The 8,483-nt window shown below is 33.8% G+C and overlaps 1 long non-coding RNA gene across 2 annotated transcripts; it reads left to right on the top strand.

Annotated features, from left to right (window-relative positions):
* Positions 1 to 5,186: 5,186 nt before the first annotated feature.
* LOC137046308 (uncharacterized) lies at positions 5,187 to 7,553 on the top strand. 2 transcript variants are annotated; one of them, XR_010898929.1, is made up of 5 exons: positions 5,187 to 5,848; positions 6,318 to 6,385; positions 6,556 to 6,639; positions 6,795 to 6,871; positions 7,157 to 7,553. It is a non-coding gene; the product is annotated as an uncharacterized lncRNA (long non-coding RNA). The 2 variants fall into 2 exon arrangements; XR_010898928.1 differs by having other exon boundaries at positions 6,318 to 6,639.
* Positions 7,554 to 8,483: the final 930 nt, after the last annotated feature.

Genomic DNA, 8,483 nt, shown 5'->3' with positions numbered 1-8,483 from the left:
TACAGTATTAATTGTGTTTTTCACCATGAAGTATTAATGATTGAGTGTGATGTTCATTATGAATTGAATTGTTCTTGAATTTGCTTATGATGATTTACCTTGCAAATGTACAGAAGATTAGGATATGCGCTGAGATTTTTGCAGGACGCTATAAAGAGTGTGAAACGAAACTAAGGATAAGGATAGGTGGTACGATGTGGTACGAGGTCAAGCAAGGGTGAGACAGAGGGGATAGGGGATCTCTAAGATGGAAAAATACCAGAGCTGTACTTTCTTTGTGTGTGTGTGTGTGTGTGTGTGTGTGTGTGTGTGTGTGTGTGTGTGTGTGTGTGTGTGTGTGTGTGTGTGTGTGTGTGTGTGTAAGTGTTAACCTATGTTCATAGAAATGCTGCCAGGAGACTGATGACGTGGGACACCCCAATTCGAGGAGACAGTACAGAAGGAGAAGGGGACGAAGAACAAGAATATAAAATATGCATGACAAAAGTTGTGAAATTCATTCGTGAGCAGCCATAGTGAAGCCATCAGGATTTTCCTGATGCTGGTCTTTGCTAGTCTGAATCCTGAGCTCAGAAACCTTTTTTACTTGCTGTTACTTTAATAAAAGTATACTTTTGATTGATAACTCGACTCCTGGCCGATCATTGAACTTGACAAAATGTCATAAGTTAGCTGTCTGTGTGTGTTGTGTGTTTGAGTTCATCTCCATGTTGCTTCCATGCCACTGATTGGACGGGCAGTCACATGACTACACACACACACACACACAGTAGTATGTTGTTAAGAGGAAAGTATTAACTGGATCAAATAAACAAAATAGCTGACATTCTGAATTTCGGTTTGAATTGCTTTCCGGTGATTCGTCCAGCCCTAGTCAAACGTTAATTGCGATTGATCATATCCAAAATAAAAGTATGTGTTTACATAATGTGTGTGTGTGTGTGTACTGTGCATAATTATGTATATATGTATAGAGGTTGACCGATTAATCGGCACCGATAGCTGATTGGTGGAACAATTGGTTATCAGCAAAAGTCCACACCGATAGTTTTTCTGATGCGTCTGTTGCTGGAGCGGTGGAGAAGGGTGTGTTGTCATTACACAGTACAAAAGCTCTGAGAAGGATCTGCTGGCATTATATAGCACGAAAGCAGCCTCTAAAGGCGAAAAAAACCTCTCTGACTTGTGTTTACATTCACACGCGAGGCTGCTCGCTGAATGGAAAACACGCTGGACCGAGAGCGTTGACACATCTGATGCGCGTAAAGGTGCCCTAGAATGATTTGAAACAATATGTTAAATTATTCTCTGATATCTACATAGAGGGAATGGGGCTTATTTAAGGGCAAAAAATGTCCAGATACAGTTTTACAGGTCCATTTACAACCCTATAAATTGTCCCTAGGATGTAATGCTCCGGTTTTGCCTTATTTGGAAGAGTCATGAATATTAATGTTGAGCTCTGCTCTGATTGGCTTATTTCAGCAGCTCAGTTGTTCAGAGAAGCGGCTCGTGAGTCCTGACCGTCCTGACAGAACACAAACCGACTGAATGACACTTTAAGCAGAACATCTCAAATGGAGATTGCTAAAATGCAGCTTACTTGTTTATTGGTGTTTTCAGATCATCTGCACGTGAGAAAGAGCTCGCGTTTGTGCGGTTGCCAGATTTCAGTCATTTAAATCCCCCAAACAGAGCTTTTCTGTGAAAAGAACTCGTAAACTATCCAGTGTTTTACCTAAACATGTCCAATCTGGGAACGATATGCACGCGAGCTCTCTCGCACACGGATGATCTGAAAACACCAATAAACAAGTAAGCTGCATTTCAGTAATCTCCATTTGAGATGTTCTGCTTAAAGTGTCATCCAGTCTACATTTTAGGCTTGTGTTGTTTCGTAAACGATATTGCATGTTTATATAACGTTAGTTACAAGGTAGGCCAAAGTTACGCAGTGACTGTGATGTACTCTGAAAGCATGTGAAAACATCATAGGCCTACTTCAGTTCTCAAAAATATAAATATATAACTTATCTTTTTACAAAATGAATAGCCTTGTCAAATGACTGTCTTTTTAACTTATATGGTGAGTTTACAGTTTAAGACGCTGAGCAAAGCTTGCTTGAAATGGGCCGAACAAACAAACGATTTTGAATTAAATTGTTGTGGTATCCGATTATAATAAACATCAACCTTGACTGTTGACATTTTTTATCTGTGGGAAGGGTAGAAAAGTCTCCTGCACAGCCTGGAACATGCCATGTGTCCAGAAGAGAAGTTTGTTTATCGGCAATCTTGATGATTCTGCTCCATTTCCACCTGACAATGAACATGTTTGGACATATGCAAATGTTGGGGGCGTGCATATAAATGATCCCCAACGCTTGCGTCAGGGTTGGGTTTATGTTGAGAAGCACTTTTTTTTCTGTGGTGTTTTTGATTTACGAGATTTACATGAGAAGTAGGAGGCAAGGGTGTTTGAGACTCACAGTATGTTATGTCCATGTACTGAACTCTTATTATTTCACAATGGCAAGGTTAATTCAATTTTTCATTCTAGGGCACCTTTAAATAGGGAAAACGTGGAGGTGTTTGGTCACTTCTAACCTGATCTCTGTTTGGTACCATAGTGAATGAACTGGGCTTAGTGGGCTAAGCTGAATGCTATCAGATCGTCACCGCGTGCACGCACTGATGAGAGAGGTATGTATCAACTCGTTTTAGTTAAGGGAATAACAGTTTAATATGAAAAGCGGTGAAGTATCCCTTTAAAAGGTGCACAATGTAATTTTTCCGTCCACTAGAGGGCGCCTATTCAAAACAAAGGCGTAGTTTGATGACACCAGGTTTGAGCTCAGAATCTTGGGAGGTGGTCTTCACCTCACAGCCGGTGGAAAAGAATCGGGATAGGACTCATGGCAGAAATCATGTTCATGGATACAGTTATTAACGTTACTGTAGTATGAAGCAGAGCAGAGCCGAGTGTTGAGGAGCTGAGCAAGGCCGCTGGAGCGATTGTTACACAACTGTTTCCACTTTTCCGGTCATGAGTATGAGGTAACGCAGCTCTGTTTATCATATTAGATACATCTGAGTGTGTTGAAAATGATGTTATGACGTTACTCTGTGCGTTCGCTCAGCGGCTGCTGTGACACTTGTTCACACTGCTAAGAGTAAAGCGCTTCTGCCAAATAAAACCAGAAACCGAGGATAACGCAGATATGACGCAATTGACAGATGACCCCCTCAGACATCCCGGCTTCTTGGTTTAAATAGTAATTTTCTCACAATTTAAAAATTGTTGGAAACATCTTGTATATTGTAGTATATAACACTGATCTAGTGGTTTTTGGATATTTTACTGATTTAAAAAAAAAAAAAAAATTACATTTAAAGTACGGTATAGATGTAACTTGAATGGTCAAGAAATAAGCTAAGAATACTGGAAACTCAAATTGATCAGCCACAAATATATATTTTTAACCTTAAATAGACTATGATAACTCACCATTGTTATGTGACATGTCCAATAGGTGGATCTCACCTATTCATTTTGTGTATTATTTATCCTCATTTAAACAAATAAAATATTAAAATGAATATCTGAGTTATGCTTACAGGAATGTTTAAAGGTTTAGTTCACCCAAAAGTGAATTTGACCCTACTGACATGCATTATACTCGCAACGGCTGGAGTTAAAAATCTTCATTTGTGTTTTAGAAACAAACACACCTACATCTTGGATGCCCTGGGGGTAAGCAGATAAACATCAACATTTCATTTTTGGGTTACTATCCCTTGTGAAAAAGAAGTGTGCTTAATTGTATTGAAAGTGTATTTTTTGTGCACTTAATATATTTAAAGTATATTTTTTAAAAACTGCACTTGTAGATAATATGATATAATTAAAATTAAGTGCCACTTAAGTGTACTTAAAGAGAATACACTTTAATGACAATATTTCTAAACACACTTAAGTACACTTTTTTAAAATTCACTTTGTAATAATATCTAATTAATTTGTATTTTTAAAAAGTACACTTTCATGACAATATTTATAAACACACTTTAGTGCACTTTTATTAAGTGTACTTTGTAATAATATATAATTAATTTGTACTTTAAAAAAGTACACTTTCATGACGATATTTATAAACACACTTTAGTGCACTTTTATTAAGTGTACTTTGTAATAATATATAATTAATTTGTACTTTAAAAAAGTACACTTTCATGACGATATTTATAAACACACTTTAGTGCACTTTTAATAAGTGCACTTTATAATAATATCTAATAAATTTGTACTTTAACAAAGTACACTTTCATGACAATATTTATAAACACACTTTAGTGCACTTTTAATAAGTGTACTTTGTAATAAAATCTAATTAATTTGTACTTTAAAAAAGTACACTTTCATGACAATATTTATAAACACACTTTAGTGCACTTTTAATAAGTGCGCTTTGTAATAATATATAATTAATTTTCACTTAAAGAAAGTACACTTGCATGACAATATTTATAAACACACTTTAGTACACTTATAATAAGTGCGCTTTGTAATAATATATAATTAATTTGTACTTTAAAAAAGTACACTTTCATGACAATATTTATAAACACACTTTAGTGCACTTTTAATAAGTGTACTTTGTAATAATATCTAATTAATTTGTACTTTAAAAAAAGTACACTTTCATGACAATATTTATAAACACACTTTAGTGCACTTTTAATAAGTGCGCTTTGTAATAATATATAATTAATTTGTACTTTAAAAAAAGTACACTTTCATGACAATATTTATAAACACACTTTAGTGCACTTTTAATAAGTGCGCTTTGTAATAATATATAATTAATTTGTACTTTAAAAAAGTACACTTTCATGACAATATTTATAAACACACTTTAGTGCACTTTTAATAAGTGCGCTTTGTAATAATATATAATTAATTTTCACTTAAAGAAAGTACACTTGTATGACAATATTTATAAACACACTTAAGTGCACTTTTTAAAAATGCACCTTGTAATGTCTACACCTAAATTTACTTAAACCATTTTAATTATGAGTTTGTTTCATAAAGTGCACTTATTTTACTAATGACAAAGCACATGGAAAATAAATGATTTTTTTTAAAAAATTAGTTGTCCAAATTTACATTGGTTAATGTATTTTTCTTCAAAATTTCACTCGCTTACACTCCAGTACAACATACTGTTGAAATGTTATAACTAGCTCCTATGAACTCAACTACAAGTGTCAGTTTTCTACATAATTTGACATTGTCAATCTTTATGAGAGGAGTTGCCTAATGTACTGTAGGCTACTTTACATCTGTGTAGAATAACCTACTTTCAATATTATGTTGTTGTATGGCGATTAAACACACATTTAATTGCATTAATTCCAAGAAAAAGTTGAACAAATCTAAACCAAATTAATTTGCATTAAAATTCAGTTAAAATGGGCTACATTTAATTTTAATCAGACTCTAAACATGATTGACTTTTAGTTAGGTGAATGAGTCAAGTTCTCTGAAATACAGTCCAACTACACAGTGTGTTAGAACAACCTGAACAGAAATGGATAATTAATAAGTGATTTATAATCAACATTTAATGCACGAAATATCTTATTTTATATTTATACTTAATATTTCAATGCGCATGCGCCAAAAATACTACGTCATGATTTTGAAAAATGCGCGGTCCGCCTCCGCCATGATTGCGTCATCTCGATGCGTGAGGAAAATGAAGCTGAAGAGAACAGACAACAGAGGAGCGAACCGTTTGGATCATTACAGATGAGACATTATATGCTACAAATAATGAGTCAAGTAAGTATATCTTGATATAAGCTCTCTTGATTTTACATTTTCACCGTAACATGGTAGCTCTCTATTACGGTGCAGTTATTTAGTTTAATCGCAGATAGGGGACTCGGGAGGTGAATTAACATTAATCATGTTTCCTATGTATCTAAGATTGTTTTATTCATATTCATGTATCTAAGATTGCATTATAATAATTTCTTAAATCGGAATGTGATCGCCGGTGTGGGCATGTTCAATGAATTTGCCTGCTGTAAATACAATATTTTAATCGATCTCCTACTTTTTAAATGGACAGAAGACATTTAACGTTATATACATTTATTCCATATATTAACTTAACGTATAACAACAACAACCAGTAATGAAATAATGATTTTAATATGTTCTTTTCTTTTTGCATTTGGAGAGTAAGATGTTAAAGTACTATTTGTGTTTTTAATATTTTGTGCTTATTTTTATTTTTATTTTGTAGGATCAATACAGATGTGTTATTGGAGATCCAGTGCAAGCTGTGTGGAATCACAGAGCCATCTTGATGAGGTCAAGTTAATGTTAATTATGAATTTATGCCCAGCCATGACACTGATCACACAAGCTAAAACATAACTATCAAGTCTTTAGCTTTTAAATGCTTTGCATCTTGTCCATTTGTAAGTAATACATTCCCACTTGTACATTTACAGATCCCCTAATCATTATATATTTTACAGGCCACACACCCAAAGGAATGGAGCCGCAGCATTGCTGTGCCAGGCGTGGTAAATACAGGAACATCCTTCATGGAGATGGGCGAGGTAAGCTGAAACTTGCAAGGCAAGATGAGGAAAAATGCAAGAATACTTTTCTCAATTTACATTGGTCTTGGGTTATTTATCTATATTTAAGTTATGTTTAATTCCCTGTAAAGTAGGAATAAAAACCATTATTAAAATGTTCTCTATTTTTAAAGTCCAGTGTCAGTGAAGATGATGTGCTCAGTGGGATACGTGAAGGAACCTCTCCAATCATTCTACCCTGACGACTGAGGTAATTCATCACATAGGGGATGCAGTTGTGGTCAAAAGCTTACACACACCATGCAGAATAAACTGCTTCATCAGGGCAGTACTAGATTAAAAAGAGACAACATGCTCATTTTTATGATCCCTCTTATGGCTATTTCTTTTTTTTCTTCTTTTTTTCATACAGATACTGCTGTGTGAATATAAACTGTACATCTATCGTTTTAATTTAATTGAGCCAATTATAATAATGGATAGATCTGTTTTATAAACAAGTTTTTTCTTTGCGTTTTCTTTTTCTTTCCTCAAGGTATATCTTTTTTTGCTTTCCTGCCTCTTTGGAACATGTCCATTCACATCTACTGTGGAGAGATGGTGCGCCAGTTTCCTATTGATGGAGAGCTTCTGGGACATTGACATAAACAGCACTTTCCAAACAACTTGAAAAGAGTTGGTGACAAACAATTTTGTGTGCCTTTGGAGTTCTTCAGTTTTTTTTTTCATTCACTAATGCTGGAATAAGATTTTAGAATAAACCTTTTGGTCCTAATTTTGGTGCTAGTAAAGGTTTAAGAGCTTATAAGTTCAGTAACACTTTACAATAAGATCTAATTTGTTAACGTTATTTAATGTATTGACCAACATGATCTAACAGTGATTTCTTTTTATTTATTTTTTTTATTTAATTTTTTACAGTGTTTATTAATAGTTGTTGATCTTGCTTAATAAATAATAGTTCAAAGCTAGTTAATTAAATTTATAGTCATTGTTCATGCAAGTTAACAATGCATTAAATAATTAACATTTAAGATTGCATTAATAATAGAGGTGTAACAGTAGACAAAGCTGACAGTTCGGGGAGGAACACTAAATATAAAAATGCTTCTTTTTTTTATTGGTTTACTGAACAAATTGTAATTGTCCTAATCTAAAGGTTTCTTAAAGAATTAAAAATATAATATAAAAAATATCTCTACTAATTATTATTATTATTATTACCTTTATTTAACCAGGAGAAAAACTCACTGAGATTAAAATGTCCTGTCCTGGCCAAGATAGCCAGCTGTGTTTGCATGTACAGTTATACATAAAAAGTCACATAAAAAACATAAAACATACAACCAGTCAAAAACAATTACACACCATTAATTTACTCTCAAAATGATGTAGTAAAATTTTAAAATGACTAAATGTCACCAGATCTTTTAGCTTCTACTCAGTCTGGAGCAAATTCCAATCTGAGGCTGCGACATATTTGAAGGATGTTTTACCAAGCTTAACTCTAACAAAGGGCACACAAAGATTATAATTTGATTCAGAATGTAATATATAATTGCCTTGTTGTTTCTGATTAATCAAATGACAAAGAATGCTGTATAGTGTAGACTATATAAGGAGGCCTTACTTGCACTTGCATTGTATGCAAACGTGTAAACTTCTCATAAGACCGTTTTTGCATTAACTTATAAATCTAATTATAGGTTAGATTTTTTTCAGGTTTTCAGGTAAAGTAGAATATGATGAATATATAGGCTAATATAATGCATACATTTAGTGAAAGAGTTCATCTCTCGTGTTTTATCGACGTCTTTCTGCTGTTGAAACACTGAACGATTACACAATGTGATACATTTTAG

Source organism: Pseudorasbora parva, chromosome 18, assembly GCF_024679245.1.
Source record: "Pseudorasbora parva isolate DD20220531a chromosome 18, ASM2467924v1, whole genome shotgun sequence".
In the NCBI taxonomy this organism is placed as follows: Eukaryota; Metazoa; Chordata; class Actinopteri; order Cypriniformes; family Gobionidae; genus Pseudorasbora; species Pseudorasbora parva.
The sequence above is the reverse complement of the archived record's forward strand: the minus strand, read 5'-3'. Positions and strand labels throughout refer to the sequence as shown.